This window comes from Leucopleurus acutus (assembly GCF_964270905.1).
Source record: "Leucopleurus acutus genome assembly, chromosome: 6".
In the NCBI taxonomy this organism is placed as follows: domain Eukaryota; kingdom Metazoa; phylum Chordata; class Mammalia; order Artiodactyla; family Delphinidae; genus Leucopleurus; species Leucopleurus acutus.
In genome coordinates, this window is record NC_139149.1 from 26,529,040 (window position 1) to 26,550,655 (window position 21,616).

Genomic DNA, 21,616 nt, shown 5'->3' on the forward strand with positions numbered 1-21,616 from the left:
CAGTGTGGAGCCCAGTTTAATATTGGAGTGGATTGGAAAAGATGCGTCATGCTGTATTTGAGGAGTGGAGGGCAGGACCTTGGGAGGCCAGGGAAGTAGGATGAGAGAGAACCTAGAAGAGTTGGAGATGTGAGTGGAGGGAGTACATGATTGTTGATGGTGGACCTGGTGCCATCCCTGTTCTCTCCGCACTCCCGTTACCTTGGCGACGTCATCCGACCTCACTTTTTGTAACGCCTTCCAAATATCACTAGCTCAGGTCTCTCCCCTGACCCATAGATTCATGGATATGATTTCCTAATTGTCATTTGTATAATAAGCATTTCAGTCTTCACATCTGAAGCTGAACTCTGACATCCCTCCTACCTCACATCTGCTCCTCTCACCTCCCAGCCTTCCTTCTCTGTTAGTCACAAGTCATGCTTTCAGTTGCTCATGTCCAAAATCTTGGAGTCATCCTTGATTCTTCTCCATTACTCACATCTAATCCACCAGCAAATCTCGTTGGGACTGCCTTCAGAATATTTCTAGAACTTGGCTAATTCTTACCACCTTTGCTCATAACTGCCTCATATCCAGTTCCCCTGTTTCTCTATTTTCCCCTCCTGCAGTCTATTCCCAGCACAACCACTAGAGAGATCCTGCTAATGTAAGTCACATTGTGACATTCTTCTGCTCAAAACACTCCAGTGGCTTCCCACTCCACTCATAGTAAAAGCCACATTGATTATAGTATTCTGTTGAGGTCCTGTACTCACTCTGTTGCTTTTCTAGCATCATTTCCTCTATTTCTCCTCTTTCTTACTTCATTCCAACTTCACTGGCTTCCATGGCTCAGGAGTTGGGCACTTACTGATCCTTTTGCCGAGAACACTGTTTTCCAGATATCCCCATCACTCACCTTATCTGCTTTAAGTTTATTTTGTTTACTGCTGTATCCCTAGCACCAAGAACAATACTTGTATACAGTGGACACTCACTAAATATGTGTTGAGAGAATGAAATTATTTTGAATTAGGAGATGTGCCCAAAGGTTAGTGATTTGGGTAGCATGGGAGGGATTTACTAGAAAAGTGAGATGGACCTGTTCTGACACATGTAGGAAGCAAGACTTGGCATAGAAATGTTTTGTGGGAGACAGAAGTCTCATTTTAGGACCTCATTATTTTGTGGTTCATCTCCTATAATGGTTTTTTCCACTTTTCTCTCAGCCTGTTAATCTGGTTTCTCTTTGAATTGTCTTTAGATTTTTATTCAGCTCATTTATTGAGCATCTGTTTTGTGTTAGATCTTATGATGACAGGTGCTCAAGGAATTTTATCTCATTGAAGACAGCCCCACAATAAACCCGTTCATTAGGTTTTATTATTCTCATTTTGCAGGACAGGTGGAAAGGGAGGTTCAGAAAGATGAAGGGACTTGACCAGAGTCACAGAGTAAGCCAGTGACAGAATGAGGACTTCTAGTTTCGAGTCAGGTTCACTCTACTTTGTAGTCTTTGATCCATCAGCAGAATAATAAAGTGTCTCTTCTATAAAAGTCATTGCCGTTGACTTTCCCTTTTCTTCGTTCTTTTGGGGGAGAGATCTAGAAAAATAGAAGCTAAATGTATTAATCATTTATTGCTGTGTAACAAATTTCTCCAAAATTTAATAAGTTTAAAACAACTATTAATATTTGTTATCTCACACAGTCTCTGTAAGTCAGGAATCTGGCCCAGGGTCTTTCATGAGGTTGCAGTCAGGACATCAGCTGGGGCTTTAGTCATCTGAAGGCTTGAGGGGAGCTGGATGATCTGCTTCCAAGGGGACTTACACACATGCCTGGTACAGTAAGTTCCCTACATATGAACCTTCAAGTTGCGAACTATCAATGATGCGAACGTGCCCCTGTATGCCAGCTGCTGTACTGTACTATTGTACTGTAAGATTAAAAATGTTTTCTTTATTTTTTGTGCTTTGTTATGTATTATTTGTGTGAAAAGTGTTATAAACCTATCACAGTACAGTATATAGTATATAGTATACTATATACACAGTACAGTATATAGTATACTATATAACTGATTGTGTTAGTTGGGTACCTAGGCTAACTTTGTTGGACTTACAAACAAATTGGACTTATGTATGTGCTCTCAGAACGGAACTCATTTGTATGTAGGGGACTTACTGTACATTGGTGCTGATTGTTGGCAGGAGGACTCAGTTCCTTGCCACCTGGACTCTCAGTAGGGTTTCTGGAATGTCCTCATGACATGGCACTTGGTGTTCCCCAGATGAATGATCAAGAGAGCGTAAGGCAAAAGCTGCAATCTCTTTTATGACCTAGCCTAGGAGGTTGCCCTCCTTCACATTCACAATTTCCTATTTAGTGTGGGAGGGGGACTGTTCAAGGTGTGAATACCAGGAGGTGAGAATTGTAGGAGACCATTTTTGGGGCTGGCTTCCATAGTCTTCCATATGTCCCCACATGCAAAATGCATTCCCCCCTATCTTGGTCCCCCACAGTCTCATCTTACAGAATCAGCTCAATGTCCAAAATCCCATCATCTAGATTAGGTCCAGGTATTATTACTATTATTCTACAAAATTTTGCTGCTTTAGGTCTCCTCCTACCTGTCAGGTCATTTTCCCTCAACTTTGCTAGACAGTGAACATTTACTAAGCATTGATTAATTGTCTCTCTGTGCTAGGCACTGTGCTAGGAATATAAAACATGATAAGGCAGAATAGCATGGTGGAGTTCACAGTCTAATGGATGAAAGAGATGTATAAAGGATTATTGTACAACATATTTTGGGATCATAAATTAGGGAGTGAGTGATTCTGCCCAGATGTGCTGGAGAAGATCCCAGAGATGAGATGCCATTTGTTCTAGCCCTTTGTGCTGCAGAAAAGTTCATAAAGCCATCAGGTAGAAAAGAGAATTTTACCCAGAAGAGACAACTGAGTAAAAACTGCTTCTTCTTCCTCCCAAGTATGAGCAGACTACTAGGCTTAGCCCTTAGCGTCCTGCTTTTTCTGTACTGCATTCTCTCACTTGGAGAGCTGGCCTGATTTTCTGCTTTCATGGACTTAACTACCAACTTTACTGGGCCTGATTTTCTAAATCATCTCTCTAACTTTGACCCCTCTCAATTCCACTTCTCTGGCTCTCCAATAGATACTGTTACTTGAATGTTACTTCATTATGTTCAACGTGTGACAAAGCAAAGCTTGTCATCACTTTCCTTAACCAACTTCTCCTTCCAACTCTGTTTCTCATCTTGAGACCTCATTGTTCTCTTTGACTATTTCTTTTTCTCTTCTAGTTTGCACTTTCTTTGTCTCGTCTCTTGATGCCTTTCCATTTTTCTATTTCCACAGTGGTCACTCTTTATCTCCAGCAGGTCTTCACGTGTAAGTTACTGCCCTAGTCTTCTGCTTGAGTCTGTCTTCTCTAATCTGCCCTATATGTTGCTGTCAGTTATATCCTAAAGTACAGTTTTAAATTGTCTTCTGTTGGAGAAACACTTGATTGCTTCACCATTTCCTATTGAGTAAAATCAGAAGCTTTCACATTTGAGACCATTTACCTTGCGGTCAGTCTTCTAAAGCTTTATCTCCAATATCAGTACTTGACTTCATGCCATTCCCTTGCTTGAAATTCCATGTATTGTTACATGTTTCAACCTTGTTTAATATCTACCTACCTGTCAGATTCTCCTCCTTGAAGTCATTCTAGGAACACTTAGAATGCTCAGGGTCTGTAATGGGAAATTGCTACTTCCGTAAGCTACTTTGTTTAGTTAATTAAATTTTTAGTTATTATATGTCCAGTAATTGCAATTCCTTGGTGAACATCCTAGGAGGAGGGGGGCCATATGCACCCCTTCTTGGTTTCACCTGAGCCCAGCACTCTCCTTTGTCTCTGCATTCTGGTATTTATTAAATATTTTATGATGGCAATATTTGCTATGAAATAACATGTTAAAGTAGGAGTAGAATCATGGGATTCTGTTCACTGTGTTGCTGAGACATAACATCACGGAGTTACGTGTGTGTCAGATTTTAACAGCATTCAAGGGACCACCCAGATGCTCTTGTGCTAGAATTCATATACTATTAAATGAAATCAGCTGGTAGCTGGCTGGGGGAAGTGACTCACACTGGTAGAATTTGGCCTCAGTTCTCTGAATGGCCAGCCAACTGGAGCAGAGAATGTTGGGAGAAGAGGATATTACAATGTATTTGGGTTGGCTTAGGGGACTAGGAAGGGGCTTCCATGGCTGGCTGCAACTATGAAGAATGGGAAAGGAAAGCAGAAGAGGTAGACATTTTGATCTCTGTTTGATTTTAAGCTTTCATTATCGAGCCCGGGATCAGCTTCAACACAAATAAATCAAACTGAGATTACCTTCATGAAAGAGGCAAATCGTTTACATTTTTTGTAATTTTCATGATAAAAGGTATAAAAGTTGTCCAGCAACAAGCCTTGATTATTTCTGTGGGACCATAAAACCCAAGGGCCTGCTTCCTGTCTTGCTCCAGGCATTTCCATTTAAAAAGTTGATGGTGACTGTGTTTAGACGCTCTTTGTGGAGCACAGAGGAGGGGAGAAACTCACCCACTCTTTGCTGCTTGAAGAAGAATGGCTACGCTGGGAGACGACACTGTTTTAAAAACAGTCATTAACGTTTCTTTTGCAGCAGATTATTTTTCTTCCTGGGAAAAACATAGTTTTGCTGACAAATTGCCAAAATCACACAGTGGAGTAAAATGGCCTGACTGACTTGGCTTCTTCCAACAGGCACCAGATGCTTATTAAGCACTCAATATACGCTCCAAGTTGTGCCGCATTTGCTGTTGGGTACGCACAGAGTATTCTCCAGGGTTTCTTTCGAAAACCTGTAAAATGAAGGTAGTCTGAATTGCATATCCTAATTAACTTTTTTTTAAGCTTGAGTAAGGAGACAAAGAATAAAATCTTTCCTATTTCTGCCACATAAATACAACTAACATTCTTCATATAATTTTTTAAAAAAAAATGTCATGCGTAAATTTTTCCCTCATCATTTTAGTCAAATATAATAAATATTGAAGTTAAAAAAAACTTAACTTATGCACATTTTCCATATTTTTGTACTCTTTGTAACGGCGTGATATGGCTACACAGTACTCCTTTGAGTAGATATAGCAAAGTTAATCATTTCTTTAGAGTAGACATTTAGGTTACTGTCTTTCTAATTAACATTAACCATGTTTCTAATTAATGTTAATAATAATCCCTGATATGAATACTTCTGTGCACAATTTTTTTTTTTCCCTCCCTGTACTTAGGATTATTTCTGGGCCAGTTGTTGCCCCATCCGAATCCCCTTTACCTGGCCAGCTACTGTGATTCTGAGCACTGATGGCTTACAGCCCTGTCCCTCTCCAGAGAACTGACCTTCACCTTTTGGAGGAATGTCTGGAGAGAGGGGTCATACAGGTGAAGGATGTGGAAACCAAGAATAATGGGGAATAGTTGAAAGAGCTGGACATATTTAGCCTAGAAAAGAGGAAAACTGAAGTTTTGTCTTGTGGAAGACAGATGAGATATCCTTTAGCTATAACTGCAAAGGGAAGAGTTGAGAACAAAACCTTTAGATAAAGAAAGGAGAACAGCTATTCTGGGTTGAGACACATGTCCTAGGAATTGGCGCTATCCCGAAATGGAATGGGTTGCTTTGTAGGGCATTGAATTAATTCCCTATCACTGAAAATATCGAATTACTGCTAAGAATATTTGAGAAACTTTGAGTTATAGAAATCTCTTCTAGCATCCTTTGAATACGCTGACCCTTTAATTGTTTGTGTCAGTGCTATCAATATTCTTTTACATGTTTCAACATTGATCTCAACATCCATTTCCTCTTGTGTTTGTGAGCTAGAATATGCAAGAAAAGTTCCTCTAGAGGAAGAGGAAGATCAGGTGTATAGAAAACCAGTGGCATGTATTGGAAATTGTCAAGGGACTATGACATCATCAGTTGAGAATTGATATCATCACTGGAAGCTGACATCAGCAGTTGGAAGCCGTGTTCTTCTCTTAAGCCTATCGATCCTCTGTAAATACCAGTCTACTTTTTCAAAACAATGGCAAAGATTTGTTGCAGTGAATCATCTCCCCTTGGCTTAGTCAGCACCCACACCCTGTGACAGTGGGAAGTTCTAAAGTAGGTGGTGGATTAAAGTACACCTGTGGCCGCAGAACAAAGTGACACAAATGACCCACAGGTGACATATTATGTTACTTCTTGTCTCATTAATATACAATTCTACGTGAGTATGATTTGATCATTTGATCAGCTTCCCCCAAAATATTATAAATACCTGTGGAGTGGGTGTGACTGTCACTTTTCCAGTGATGTAGCCAACAGGGCAGAAAGAGATTTCTTTTTTAGACATTTGTGAGAATGCCTGTTTTAGTTTCATTCTTGTCATTTACCTAGTTTTTCATAAGCTCACCTTGTGTTTGAATTAATGCATTTAGATTGTATCGTTTTCGTTTGAATGATTTTAAGAGGTTTCTCTCTCTCAGACTGTAGCTTTTGTTCCCACAGACGTCTCTTCCAGACTTTCAGATTTCTAAGCAGTATTCCTCCTCCCCTAACTGACAAGAGGTCATGTCTGTGTTGCTGTTAATATCTTATGCTCTGGTATAGAAAATATAGCAGAAGTGTCGGAAGTTATATTTTGAATTTTAATAAAATATACTGTGCTAAAACATATTAAAGTATATTAAAGATCCAGGTCCTTTGAAGGCTTCCTGAAATTCATTCTTAACTCTGGAAAAGTGAGTCATTATTTCTAGAAATCATAAGGCATCTGACAGTTCAACAAGACTGCTAGTCCAAGAGATATGAATCATTTTATTTTAAGAACTTTACCTATTCTTTAATTAATGTTTACTTGTTTTATTAAAATATGTACTTGGCATTTCGTTTTCCATGTACTATTACACTCAGAAAAGTTTCCCTCCTTGGGGCCATAGAGATCCTCCACCACTGTACCTCATTCCAACTGTGGAATTGGCAAGTCTGGAAAGTGTGTGTTAGAAAAGGTGTGATGTTGATAGGTTGAAGAGTAAACATTAGATATCTAAGAAAGTCTGGAAGAATAGAATTTTCCAATGGTTGGGGGGAAGCATAATTAGAATAATTTTTTTGTCTGTGTTTGAGGTTACTGGCTTTCTGAGCCCAATTTTTTTTTGTTCATTATAATTTTATTAGAATAGAATGCATCCTGTTGTACCTCTTCACTTCATTCATCCCTTCATTTATTCAACATTTGCTGTATACCTACTGGGTCTAGATATTGGGCTACAAGCTAGGAATACAAAATGAAGAAAATAAGACCCCTGACCTCGAGGAGAAAACTTTCGGTTGGACACTGCAGAAGCCACAGGAATATTGTTGAGGCTTTTGAAAATGCATGTCTTTAACAACCTAGTACTCCAAGTAAATACTTGAATTCATGCCAAGAATAAAAGTGTGGACAAGTGATGTTATTAACACTGATCTCAGCCACCCTCTTGGTTGTCCCTAATGAACCACTGCTAACATTCATTGGATGCTTTGGTGGTCACTGCTGGCTCATTTGCCTTCTCCCGAAGCCCGTGGGTCCCCATGCAGTGTGGAACCACGTCAGGCTCAATTGACCAAGGACAACATGCAAAGAGATGGTTTTTCATTCCGACATTTTACCATTGGATCTTTTTGCTTCTCCATACCCACAGTTTTCTGCCCTCATAACTGAGAGTGAACGGTTTAAACATACCTTCTAGAGTGGATGGTTTCAAAAAATATACAGTAAATAGTTTTAATGAACTGCGGGGGACAGAAATATCATTTCACAGAAGAGATACATCCTATTGCTGTTTAATTAAAGTCTTTCTGCTGATGGAAAGTTCTCTCTCTGGTGTTTTCTTTAATGCATTCATGATGCTTCTGTCTGGGCTCCCTTGCTAGAGATATCTTTCATTATAATCCACTTATCTAAGTTTGTAATTAAATTTCTAAATGTAAAATTTCCAGTGGCAAATTGCCAGGGTATCCAGTGAACTTTTCTTTTTTCTCTGAGAGGAATCACCCTTTGAAAATTTTGGTTTTGCGTTTTGATCATTTTACTATTTTAAAAGAATGTGTGTGTGTGTGTGTGTGTGTGTGTGTGTGTGTGTGTGTGTACGTACACACACATTAATAGTGTGATATAGTTCGTGAAGTACTTTTTTTTTTTTTTTTTTTGCGGTACGCAGGCCTCTCACTGTTCTGGCCTCTCCCGTTGCGGAGCACAGGCTCCGGACGCGCAGGCTCAGCGGCCATGGCTCACGGGTCCAGCCGCTCCGCGGCATGTGGCATCTTCCCGGACTGGGGCACGAACCCGTGTCCCCTGCATCGGCAGGCGGACTCTCAACCACTGCGCCACCAGGGAAGCCCTCGTGAAGTACTTTTTACTTAGTATCATCAATTTCTGCCTGTTTCTGTGAAATTGGGGGTAGATAATATTGATCAAATGTATGTACTGCATCTTTTTAATGTATGATAGTGGTAAATGAAATATATTTCAAAACAAGTGCCTCCAGGCTTTGTTGATCTGTTTGAAATGTCTAGAAACAGTAGAAAACCTTTGGAGATGCTGGTAGAAAGAATATAGTGTTTTCCATTGGTCAGGCATGTTCTTGCAACTTTCCTTTTAGTTTATGCAGTAAACGAAGAATCTAAAAACAGCATTTGCTTTTCAACTTCGTTTGGAATGTTCTCTTTCAGATATCACTCCATTCTTTTGAGAAGAATGAGATGAGACAGGATGAAAACTAAATTCTGTCAAATCTCCTGAATGTGATGAGCAACTTGTTAATGGCCAATGCCCAACCATAATAAATGAACACTTATAAGAGATAATAGAAGAAACTGCTGGAAAATTGTATAGGCTTATAAACATGTTGTTATTTTTATGTCAACTGTGGATACATATTTCAAAAAGTTCCTTTGCAACAGTAGATGCATAATTAATCAAGAGAACACAAAGCTATATTTATAGTTTAACTGGATAACTCTCCTGACATTAAATATTTAGGATCTTACACTGCAGAAAATATTAATGAGTAATTAAGTATTTTTTTAACTTCAAAGGTCAGTAGCATTTGAGAAGAGAATTTTATCTTGTTCACACATTCAAATTCTCCTGAATTCTTATAAAACTCTTTAGAGTAACTGTTAAATATAAGCCCACATAAAATTACTCTGTCTGCACTCATACGTATAAAACATATATATATATACACACACACAAGTTTATCTGCTTGTAAAATTTGGTAAAAAGAGGTTATCAAATTCTATCCTGCATCTTCAAGAAGGCGGGGCTACTATAGGTTAATACCATTAGATGCCTGTTTTATTTCCTAAACTATCTACAGAAGTGATTGTACTAATTTTATTACTCTTCTAGAATGTAATGCTTTCAAATTGAATGCATTTTCTTTTTATTAACCTAAGCTTCTCCAAACAGGAGATGTCATAGATTTTATTTTTTCTTTAGTGACTCCCTTATGATTTTTTTTCATATTATTTCTATCAATCTATTTAACTTTTATTTTTTCCTACTCTGTAAAAAAAAAAAAAAAAAAAAAGCCCTTCACTTGAGAATTTAAAAAGTTCAGACAGTATAGAACTTTTTCTATTCTTGATAACTTTTGGGGGTGGTACAGTGGGATGTCTGTAATTTATTTGTAAAGTGGAAAGAATTTTTTAGCTATTTACCATTGCCCACATGATTTTTAGGGTTTCACAAGTTACCTAAATTAACTTTACTGAGCACAGAGAAGATAATTCAGAAATTCAAACCAATATGGAAATATGGGCTTTTCTATCCATCTGTCTCCCATTGCATGGAAAAGCCTCTTCATCAGGATTGTGGTCCGAGATCAAGAAAATTTAACTAGGAAAAAATTTACACGTGTAGACTCCATAATCTATTCACTTGTTTAATAAATATTTATTGAACATTTACTGTTTTCCAGGCAGTATACTAGGTGCTGGGTGTATAACACTGAACAAGATAAACTATTTAGATGATACTAGAGGAGAGGAAAGTAAACAAATAAACCGACATACACTAGATTGTCAAGTTTTGATCTTTTCTAAGTGTTACAGAGAAACAAACAAACCTCAAGGGGATAGAGTGATTGCAGCTGTGCTGAACAGATTGGTTTGGGAAGGCCTTGGAGGTTAATGAACTGAGAAAGCACGTTGTATGGTGGATACCTAATGTACAAGGGCCTTGAGAAGGTATATCCTTGAGGAACAAGAAAGGGGCCAATGTGTCTGGGTTATGGGCTACAGGAATGAATGGAGAATGGTCAGTAGGAGAGGAAGCAAAAGTCCAACCAGAAGAATCTTTAAATTTTATGCTATGATGGAAGCCATGAGAGCATTTTAAGCAGGGAAGTATATTTTTCTTTCCTAAAGATGATCCTGGATTTTCTTTGGAGCATGCATAGAAGCAACCAAGAGTGATGACAGGAAAACCAGGTAGGAGACAGGTACAGTAGCTCAGGTGAGAAATGATGGCAGCTTGGCACTAAGGAAGAGGATGGGAAATGGTTTGATGCCGGATAGATTAGGAAGGTGTTGCCAGCTAGTTTGGCTGATGGATTGGTTTTCAGATGTGAGAAAAAGAAAGGATTTTAGGAGGACTCCTGGGCTTCTGGTCTAGGGCAGTGTGATGCCTTAATGGAGATGGGGACACCGAGGGGAGAATGGGCTGTGGACGACATAGGAGAATCATGAGCTCCGTTATGTGTGTTCTGTGTGAGTTGCTCTCAGACATCCAAGTGGGGATATTCAGTGGTAAGTTGAGTGTGTGAGTTCAGGAAAGAAGTCAGGACTGGAGGTATGGGAGTGGATATGGAGAAACGGGAATCGTTAAGCACAGTGTTCAAAGCTGGGGGGACTAAATAAGATCCCTTGAGGAATGATCAAAGTTAGAGAAGAAAAGGAGTTTGAGAATATACAAAGTTAGAGGTATATCCATTTAGAGGTCAAAATGAGAGGAAATACTAGAAAAGGAGCTGAGAAGAAGGGGCCAGTGGGAAGTAAAAAAATGAGATTTGGTTTGCTCTGTCCCAAGTGAAAAAAGTCGTTAAGGAGGGAGTCGTGGAAGATTTGAGCAACAACCAGGGATTCAGTGATGAGGACATGATTCCGTGAGGTATCAAGATGCTTTTCCGTCAGGTGATGATGAGTTGGTTGTAAAACTACAAGAACATGTCCTAATACCCTCTGAACCAGGGAGGGCTTGGCAACTGCATAGAAGGTAGCTCCAGAAATGTGTTCTTCTTTTCGACTATGACTCTGTGGGTGGATTTGTTCTTATTGGAGAATCTGAGGCAGCTTGCCACAATAATTATTATCTTTCTCTCTTACATATAGTTCATCATGGATGAAGTGCCCCTTTCTTCACTGTGATGACACTTATGAAACATGACAGTAGATGTGGCTACTTTTCTTTGAATAATGCACGTATTACCTAAAGAAGCCAACTTGGGGAATAAACCAACCTCACCTGCTTAGAAACAGGGACATCTTCATTCAGGTTTTCAGAGAGGTTCATTGTGTTGCGTGAACCATGGGAGAAGTTGTGTTTCAATCTGTAGAAGTCATAGAGACAGGCATACTCACACAAATAGCTATGTCTGTAAATAGACACTCCGCATCCAGGGATGTGGATACCGTAGGCATTGGAGTTGCTTTCAGCTCGTGGAACAGAAAACACACAAAAAAGTGCCTTAAAACAAAAGAGTTTATGTTTCTCACACGTCAGAAAGTCCAGAAGTTGACAATCTAGGACAGGTGCTGTAGCTCCATGATGGCGTCTGAGTCTCAGACTTCATCTGCCTCCCGCTCCATCATTCTTAGTGGGTGGCATTCATCCCACGGCCTTCAGATGGCTCTGACACCTCCAGGCATTAATATCTGTGTTCCAGGCAGGGATCACGGGAAAAAGGGCCAATGGCAAAGAACCATACTTTCATACTTTTGGGGGGTTTTATATTTTTATTGGAGAAAAATCCCATCCTCTCCTTGACACTTGTATCTGCAAATCGTTGGCCAGAACTGTCTCATGTGGCCACTGTGCTACAAGGAAATTTGCAAATATGGTTTTTTTCCTTAAAATAGCCAGTGGACATTCTTAACAAATTGGAGTTCTAGGTCCACATGCAAGCACTGCAGCAAAAGGCCCCAGGTCCCAGGTCCCAGCCTATCTGACCGAGACTGAGTGTCTTGAGGGAATCTTCATACGGTGGTGCCATTACCGAGATGAACCTTTGCAGGAAACATGAATGTTGACAGTGTGATGCACCACAAGTTACTGCACTCCGTGAGAGCCCAGTTTGTTTGCTTTGTGCCCCTGGAGTGGAATCCAAGTGGAAAGATCAGCATGAGGGTTGAGGTCTATGGATGCTCCTATACTGTGTGGCTGACAGGGTCTGGGTGCTCCGGCTGGGTGTCAGGCCTGAGCCTCTGAGGTGGGAGAGCCAAGTTCAGGACACTGGACCACCAGAGACCTCCCGGCTCCAGGAAATTTCAATTGGCAAGAGCTCTCCCAGAGATCTCCGTCTCAATGCTAAGACCCAGCTCCACTCAATGACCAGCAAGCTACAGTGCTGGACACCCCATGCCAAACAACTGGCAAGACAGGAACACAACCCCACCCATTAACAGAGAGGCTGCCTAAAATCATAATAAGGTCACAGACACCCCAAAACACAACTGGACACGGTCCTGCCCACCAGAAAGACAAGATCCAGCCTCATCCACCAGAACACAGGCACCAGTCCCCTCCACCAGGAAGCCTACACAAGCCACTGAACCAACCTTACTCACTGGGACAGACACCAAAAACAACAGGAACTATGAACCTACAGCCTGTGAAAAGGAGACCCCAAACACAGTAAGTGAAGCAAAATGAGAAGACAGAGAAATACGCAGCAGATGAAGGAGCAGGGTAAAAACCCACCAGACCTAACAAATGAGGAGGAAATAGGCAGTCTACCTGAAAAAGAATTCAGAGTAATGAGAGTAAAGGTGATCCAAAGTCTTGGAAATAGAATGGAGAAAATACAGGAAACGTTTAACAAGGACCTAGAAGAACTAAAGAGCAAACAATGATGAACAACACAAAAAATGAAATTAAAAATTCTCTAGAAGGACTCAATAGCAGAATAACTGAGGCAGAAGAATGGATAAGTGACCTGGAAGATAAAAGAGTGTAAATAACTACCACAGAGCAGAATAAAGAATGAAAAGAATTGAGGACAGTCTTGGAGACCTCTGGGGCAATATTAAACGCACCAACGTTTGAATTATAGGAGTCCTGAAGAAGAAGAGAAAAAGAAAGGGTCTGAGAAAATATTTGAAGAGATTATAGTTTAAAACTTCCCTAACATGGGAAACAAAATAGTCAGTCTAGTCCAGGAAGCACAGAGAGTCCCATACAGGATAAATCCAAGGAGAAACACACCAAGACACATATTAATCAAACTATCAAAAATTAAATACAAAGAAAAAATATTAAAAGAAGCAAGGGAAAAACAACAAATAACATACAAGGGAATGCCCATAAGGTTAACAGCTGATCTTTCAGCAGAAACTCTGCAAGCCAGAAGGGAGTGGCAGGACATATTTAAAGTGATGAAAGGGAAAAACCTACAACCAAGATTACTCTACCCAGCAAGGATCTCATTCAGAGTCAATGGAGAAATTAAGACCTTTACAGACAAGCAAAAGTTAAGAGAATTCAGCACCACCAAACCAGCTTTACAACAAATGCTAAAGGAACTTCTCTAGGCAAGAAACACAAGAGAAGGAAAAGACCTACAAAAACAAACCCAAAACAATTAAGAAAATGGGAATAGGAACATACATATCGATAATTACCTTAATGTAAATGGATTAAATGCTCCCACCAAAAGACATAGACTGGCTGAATGGATACATAAACAAGATCAGTATATATGCTGCCTGCAAGAGATCCACTTCAGACCTAGGGACACATACAGACTGAAAGTGAGAGGCTGGAAAAAGGTATTCCATGCAAATAAATGGAAATCAAAAGAAAGCTGGAGGGGCTTCTCTGGTGGCACAGTGGTTGGGAATCTGCCTGCCAATGCAGGGGAAATGGGTTCGAGCCCTGGTCTGGGAATATCCCACATGCCACGGAGCAACTAAGCCTATGCACCACAACTACTGAGCTTGCACTCTGGAGCCCACGAGCCACAGCTGCTGAGCCCTTGTGCCACAACTACTGAGGCCGGCGCGCCTAGAGCCTGTGCTCCGCAAAAAGAGAAGCCACTGCAATGAGAAGCCCGCTCACTGCAATGAAGAGTAGCCCCCGCTTGCTGCAACTAGAGAAAGCCCTCACACAGCAAAAAAGACTCAACGCAGCCAAAAATAAATGAAAAATTTTCAAAATGAATCTATTAAAAAAAAAGAAAGCTGGAGTAGCAATTCTCATATCAGACAAAATAGACTTTAAAATAAAGACTATTACAATAGACAAAGAAGGCTACTACATAATGATCAAGGGAAGTTTTAGCCACAGCAATCAGAGAAGAAAAAGAAATAAAAGAAATCCAAATCGGAAAAGAAGAAGTAAAACTGTCACTGTATGCATATGACATGATACTATTCATAGAGAATCCTAAAGACTCTACCAGGAAGAGCTAAGAGCTCTACTCTACTAGAACTAATCAATGAATTTGGGAAAGTAGCAGGATACAAAATTAATGCACAGAAATCTCTGGCATTCCTATACACTAATGATGAAAAATCTGAAAGAGAAATTAAGGAACCAGTCCCATTTACCACTGCAACAAAAAGAATAAAATACCCAGAAATAAACCTACCTAAGGAGACAAAAGACCTGTCTGTATGCAGAAGACTGTAAGACACTAATGAAAGAAATTAAAGGTGATACAAACAGATGGAGAGATATACCATGTTCTTGGATTCGACGAATCAACATTGTGAAAATGACTGCACTACCCAAAGCAATCTACAGATTCAATGCAATCCCTATCAAACTACCAATGGCATTTTTCACAGAACTAGAACAAAAAATTTCACAATTTGTGCGGAAACACAAAAGACCCTGAGTAGCCAAAGCAAACTTAAGAAAGAGAAATGGGGCTGGAGGAATCAGGCTCCCTGACCTCAGACTATACTACCAAGCTACAATAATCCAGACAGTATAGTACTGGTACAAAAACAGAAATATAGATCAATGGAACAGGATAGAAAGCCCAGAGATAAACCCACGCACATATGGTCACCTTATCTTTAATAAAGGAGGCAAGAATATATAATGGAAAAAAGACAACCTCTTCAATGAGTGGTGCTGGGAAAAATGGACAGCTGCATGTAAAAGAATGAAATTAGAACACTCCCTAACACCATACACAAAAATAAACTCAAAATGGATTAAAGAGCTAAATGTAAGGCCAGACACTATAAAAGTCTTAGGGGAAAACATAGGCAGAACACTCTATGACATAAATCACAGCAAGATTCTTTTAGATCCACCTCCTAGAGAAATGGAAATAAAAACAAAAATAAACAATTGGGACCTAATGAAACTTAAAAGATTTTGCACAGCAAAGGAAACCATAAACAAGATGAAAAGACAACCCTCAGAATGGGAGAAAATATTTACAAATGAAGCAACTGACAAAGGATTAATCTCCAAAATATACAAGCAGCCCATGCAGCTCAATATCAAAAAAACAACCCAATCGAAAAATGGGCAGAAGACCTAAATAGACATTTCTCCAAAGAAGATATACAGATTGCCAACAAACACATGAAAGGATGCTCAACATCACTAATCATTAGAGAAATGCAAATCAAAACTACAATGAGGTATCACCTCACACTGGTCAGAATGACCATCATCAAACAATCTACAAACAATAAATGCTGGAGAGGCTGTGGAGAAAAGGGAACCCTCTTGCACTGTTGGTGGGAATGTAAATTGATACAGCCACTATGGAGAACAGTATGGAGGTTCCTTAGAAAACTAAAAATAGAACTACCATACAACCCAACAATCCCACTACTGGGCGTATACCCTGAGAAAACCATAATTCAAAAAGAGTCAGGTACCACAATGTTCATTGCAGCTCTATTTACAATAACCAGGACATGGGAGCAACCTAAGTGCCCATCAACAGATGAATGGATAAAGAAGATGTGGCACATATATACAATGGAATATTATTCAGCCATAAAAAGAAATGAAATTGAGTTATTTGTAATGAGGTAGATGGACCTAGAGTCTGTCATACAGAGTGAAGTAAGTCAGAAAGAGAAAAACAAATACCATATGCTAACACATATATGTGGAATCTAAAAAAAAAAAAAAAAAAAAAGATGAACCTAGGGGCAGGACAGGAATAAAGACAGAGACCTAGAGAATGGAGTTGAGGACATGGGGAGGGGGGAAGGGTAAGCTGGGATGAAGTGAGAGAGTGGCATGGACATATACACACTACCAAATGTAAAATAGATAGCTAGTGGGAAGCAGCTGCATAGCACAGGGAGATCAGCTCGGTGCTTTGTGACCACCTAGAGGGGTGGGATAGGGAGGGTGGGAGGGAGAGGCAAGAGGGAGGAGATATGGGGATATGTGTATGCATATAGCTGCTTCACTTTGTTATACAGCAGAAACTAACACAACATTGTAAAGCAATTATACTCCAGTAAAGATGTTAAAAAAAAAATTGTAGTTCTAGAAGACAGAATATAGTGATGTCTGCCACAGCTACCACGTTGGTTTAGAAGGCTTGGCAAACTGGTTTTAAGCCCTCTTTCTATCAGTATGTCCTGTGGCACAGTTTTGTTTAGAGATAGGTAAAATATTTGTGTGGACTTCTTGCAAAATTTTCTGTGGCTTTGTTATGTGATACAAACCTATGGCGATTATTAATACGATAAACCCAAACTCATTGTATATTTTATGGTATGCTTGCAGGCCTCCCATGCTTGTATTTGATGTAATTTAGGATTCTGCAGTGAGGTACATGGAAGAAGAGGCTGGCAGTTAAAAGGTTTGAGGAAGTTACTAAACATCTTGTCATTGCAAGGCCAGAGGGTACCCTCTCATAACATAGAGATGATAATACCTGCTTTCTCCTTAACAGGGTCGGTGTGAATCCTTAATGGGGCTCTTGCTACAGAGTGCTTTTAGCTCTTCAAAAATATGGCATGAAGTCATAAGATTGGGAGGTTGAAAAAAATCATCCCTCAGTCCTTTGGCGCAGGGCAGGGTAACATTCAAACCTTCCCTGAAATATTGCTAGAGTCAGGGTTTTTCTGAATTTTGAGAGAATCCTGACAATAGGAACCGTAAAACTTCAGTGAGTACTCTCTCTCTCTGGCAGGCACTCACCTCAGAGCGTTCCCTCCATTATTTGATTGCATCCTTACTCACTAAGGGCTATGGGATGATGGCCCTCCTCACTTTGTAGGTGGGACCCTGAGGCTCCCAGGCTGGGGGATCAGCCAGGGTCACCACGTGTGATCCTCTAATCAGATCAGGGCTGTGGGCTCAGGCCATTTTTTTGTTTGTTTTTTTTTGTGGTTCGCGGGCCTCTCACTGCTGTGGCCTCTCCTATTGCGGAGTACAGGCTCCGGACGCGCAGGTCCAGCGGCCATGGCTCAAGGGCCCAGCCGTTCCGCGGCACGTGGGATCCTCCCAGACCGGGGCACGAACTGGCGTCCCCTGCATCGGCAGGCGGACTCTCAACCACTGCGCCACCAGGGAAGCCCTGCTCAGGCCATTTTTAATCCAGCTTTGATGTTTTCTAGCTGAGATGACCTTGGGATAATTATTTAATATCCTCAATGACCAGTTTCTTCTACATCTGAAAAATAAGAATAATTGCTCATAGTATTATGTGAGGATTAAGTGAAATGAGATGTAAATTGCCTTGCACAAGCTGCTGAGAGACCCTACACAGTGTTAGAAAGGATCTATATTTTCAGGGCTATGGAAAATTACTTGCGTTGGTATTAGGTCACATTATAAGTCTCTCTCCTTTCAGAGGAGGGTCACTGAGATCGATTGTGAACAACTTACTACCTCTGTGACCTTGGGCTGTCACTTACCTCTCCATGCCTCAGTTTCCTCATCTCTAAAGTAGGGGATAATGTGAATAACTAATTCATAAGGCTGTGGTGAGAGTTCAGTGAAGTGCTCAGGTCAGTATTTTGTATATTGACAAATTATGAGGGATGGAATTGCAGTGCACCGTATTGCAATCAGAAATTAGGCAAATCTCTGAGAAAAAGCAAATGCTTCTGTGATTTCTCCAGCAGTGTTAGTTAACTTGAATTAGGCAACTGGTTGGAGTTCCCATCCTGGTCATTTGAGTCGGCACTAACAGTGGGCGTCCTCCCCTCCAGCCCTTGTTACTCGGCCGTCTTTATTGAACCATTGTCTCTGCACAGTTGCCATCAGATGGCGCTATCGGGATAAGCACGTTCAAGTTTGCTTTTCTCCTCATTGCTGTTCCTTCAGGCTGCAAGCAAATTGGAACAGTTTTTATTTTATTTTTAAGTTTTGTACCTTTTTAGATATTCAAGGACTTCAGCAATAAGATTACATTTAAGGGGAAATGAAATGCATATGAAGTGTAAGGCACATTTTTCATAGTTTGAATGGCCTTTAAATGATTAGAAAACTGAGGCTAAAAGGAGAAACTTTTTTTATTTCTCTTAATATTCAACAGTTTAGAGCTAACCTTGCAAATACATTTTGGATGCTAAGATATAGAGTAAATAAGTTGATTGGGACACTCAACAATCTTCCTGAGATAAATTATTCATGCCATCATGGGTAGCACATGCTTCCTGCATAATATGTTTTTTCATCATAGTCACAGCATTTTTCCATTTGTGTTTGACTAACAGAGGAGTGGCAGCTCTAATTGTTTCTTGTTTCCTCTTATTTTGTTTATCGTGAACTCTTGTGTGGCTTATTCAAGTAATAGATACAAGAATGACTTCCGATGTCTTCTGAGGAATAATTTCGTGAGTTTTAGGTCTTTAGAGGCAAGCGAGGCAGCATAGTTTAGTGGAGTAAGACATACCTGTGTTCAAATTCCATCCTGCACGTTCCATCAACTCAACAGAGATTCTCCATTTACTAGTGGATGTAAAGCTTGCAGCATGGCGAATGGTGGAAGCTTCATCAAATCTAGTTTCCCATCTTCTGTCCTCACGCTTCTTGGGAAAAGAGAGGTAACGAGGTATAGGATTATAGGTAATACAGATACTAAAAATGTGTGGGTGTTTTTAGGAGTAAGATTGCTGTGGCATCTTGAACTCAGATGTTTTGGTGCATTCTCTAAGAGCTCTATTTCAGAATTTTTTTTTTTTTTTTTTGGTCAAGATTAGTCTTAGGTTTCTACTGTCACTATCCTTGTTTTTTTAAAAAAATTTTATTGCCGTATAGTTGATTTATAATGTTGTGTTAATTTCTGCTGTACAGCTAAGTGAGTCAGTTATACATATATATATTATTTTTCATATTCTTTTCCATTATGATTTATCACAGGATATTGAATAGAGTTCCCTGTGCTATAGAGTAGGACCTTGTTGTGTATCCATTCTATATATAATAGTTTGCATCTGCTAATCCCACACTCCCAATCCTTCCCTCCCCCACCCGCCTCCCCCTTGGCAACCAGAAGTCTGTTCTCTATGTCTGTACTGTCCCTATCCTTGTTAATTAGTGATAGCCAGGAGATAATGGTGACCGCAGGTGTCCAGTAGGCACCCCAAGCCACTCTGTTCAGGGATCTTCCACTGGCTTTGGTGAACACAAAAGGACCCTTAAAGCCAGTGGGTCCCTTTGCAGAGTCAATACAGGGCTCTGTACCAGGGAGGGAGCCTAAGAGAAGACCAGGACTCATAGCAACGTGCGTTCAGGTCTTGCAATTAAAACCCAAAATGGATGCAAAATTCAAAATATTTATGTATAAATTACTGGCTAATCAATCCAGCTCACATACAGTCTCGCTGGAACTCCTTTTAAATCTCTCTTTGGGTTCCCACCTGTGGCCATTTAGAGTCTAACAAACGTGCTTCTGGTCCTCCATATCTTTGGCTTACATTGTAATGACATGAATATGCCTTTAGATATGCTGAAACTATGTCTCCCGCTAATGAGAATGAACAGAGTCATCTTCCGTACCCCGGTCATTTCCCATCACAAAAGAAGTGGCCTCAGTAGACAGCTGGTCCTGCTGGTTACCTAATTTATTAATAGTAATAATAATAGCTGTAGGTAAACTACCCCAAAACGCAAATCATCGTTCTTATCAAAAGTTCTCTAACATTACAATGACTTAATCCATCATTGTACAGAAGGCCAGTTCACCTGCTTTCCCAGGGGTATATTTTTCAACTAACTTGATTTGTAGGATTCACTAGGAAGTTATCTTGTTCTATGGGGGCAGTATTTTGATGTTTTTCAGGTGCCTTAATGGAATTCATGGCAATGGTGCCTTCCAAAAAATGTCCGTACTAACGTTTTGTAGCAAATCTATATTATGAAGAATTAATCACCTATTCACGTGTGTCTGTGTGTGTGTGTAGACTTTAAAATATCATGATACAGTTCCCAAACCATTCACTGTTGTGTTGCTTGTTAAGCATGTGGATTTGCCATTAGCAAAGTGAAACGCCCATCGTCTAGGGTGTGTGTTTGTGTGTGTGTGTGTGTGTGTATACACAGAGATGTCTCAGGTAAGGGGGTACAGTTTGCATCTAGTCCAGAGGTTCATGAATCGGGCCCAGTAGTGCCCCAAAGGTTGCATTGAATAGTCTAACAGGCCACTCATAGGGACAAACTGTCAAACAGGGGAGCTCTGTTGAATTTCAGCTGGAGCAGTCCACTCTTTTCGATATTGGCACGGAATGCGGAGATTTGAAGAAAAGCATTCGGTTGTTTATCCAAATATTATCTTCATCCCTGGACCAAGGCAGGACATCAGAGAGCTGTGTACTTGAACTCTATTGGTTGATTCCTCGTAGAATCATTTTCACTGATTTGTACTTTGCCACTGTACCCTTGGAGTGTTCTAGAAGAGCCCAAGACCCCACTGACCACACATTGCTGTTGTCTGTTTCATAGATGAGGTGATGTGTTGAGTGCATTGCTCAGCACAGCATCTGTGTTGATGAGAACTCTTGGGGTAAAATTCCACCAGTGCTTGGAAGCAGGGGAATGGCTTCTCCTAAAACAATAAAAAAAGAATATATACTTTACTCCTGCATATATGAGGGCTATAGTAGCCACTTTTTTTTTTTTTTTTTGGTCCCTAGGAAGTTCACAGTCAGACTTGCTACCCACTTTTAGCGATTCTTTGGTAAATATTTAGGGGGAAAAGCTTCTACCCTTGACATCCTTTCTTACTGTTCCATCCTTTTATTGCCCTACACTTATCTCTCTTAATATATTTTTCTAATACATGTATTGTGGCAGGTTACCCCAGATCTCTTTAATTCCACGTAGAATTTTCCTATTATCTT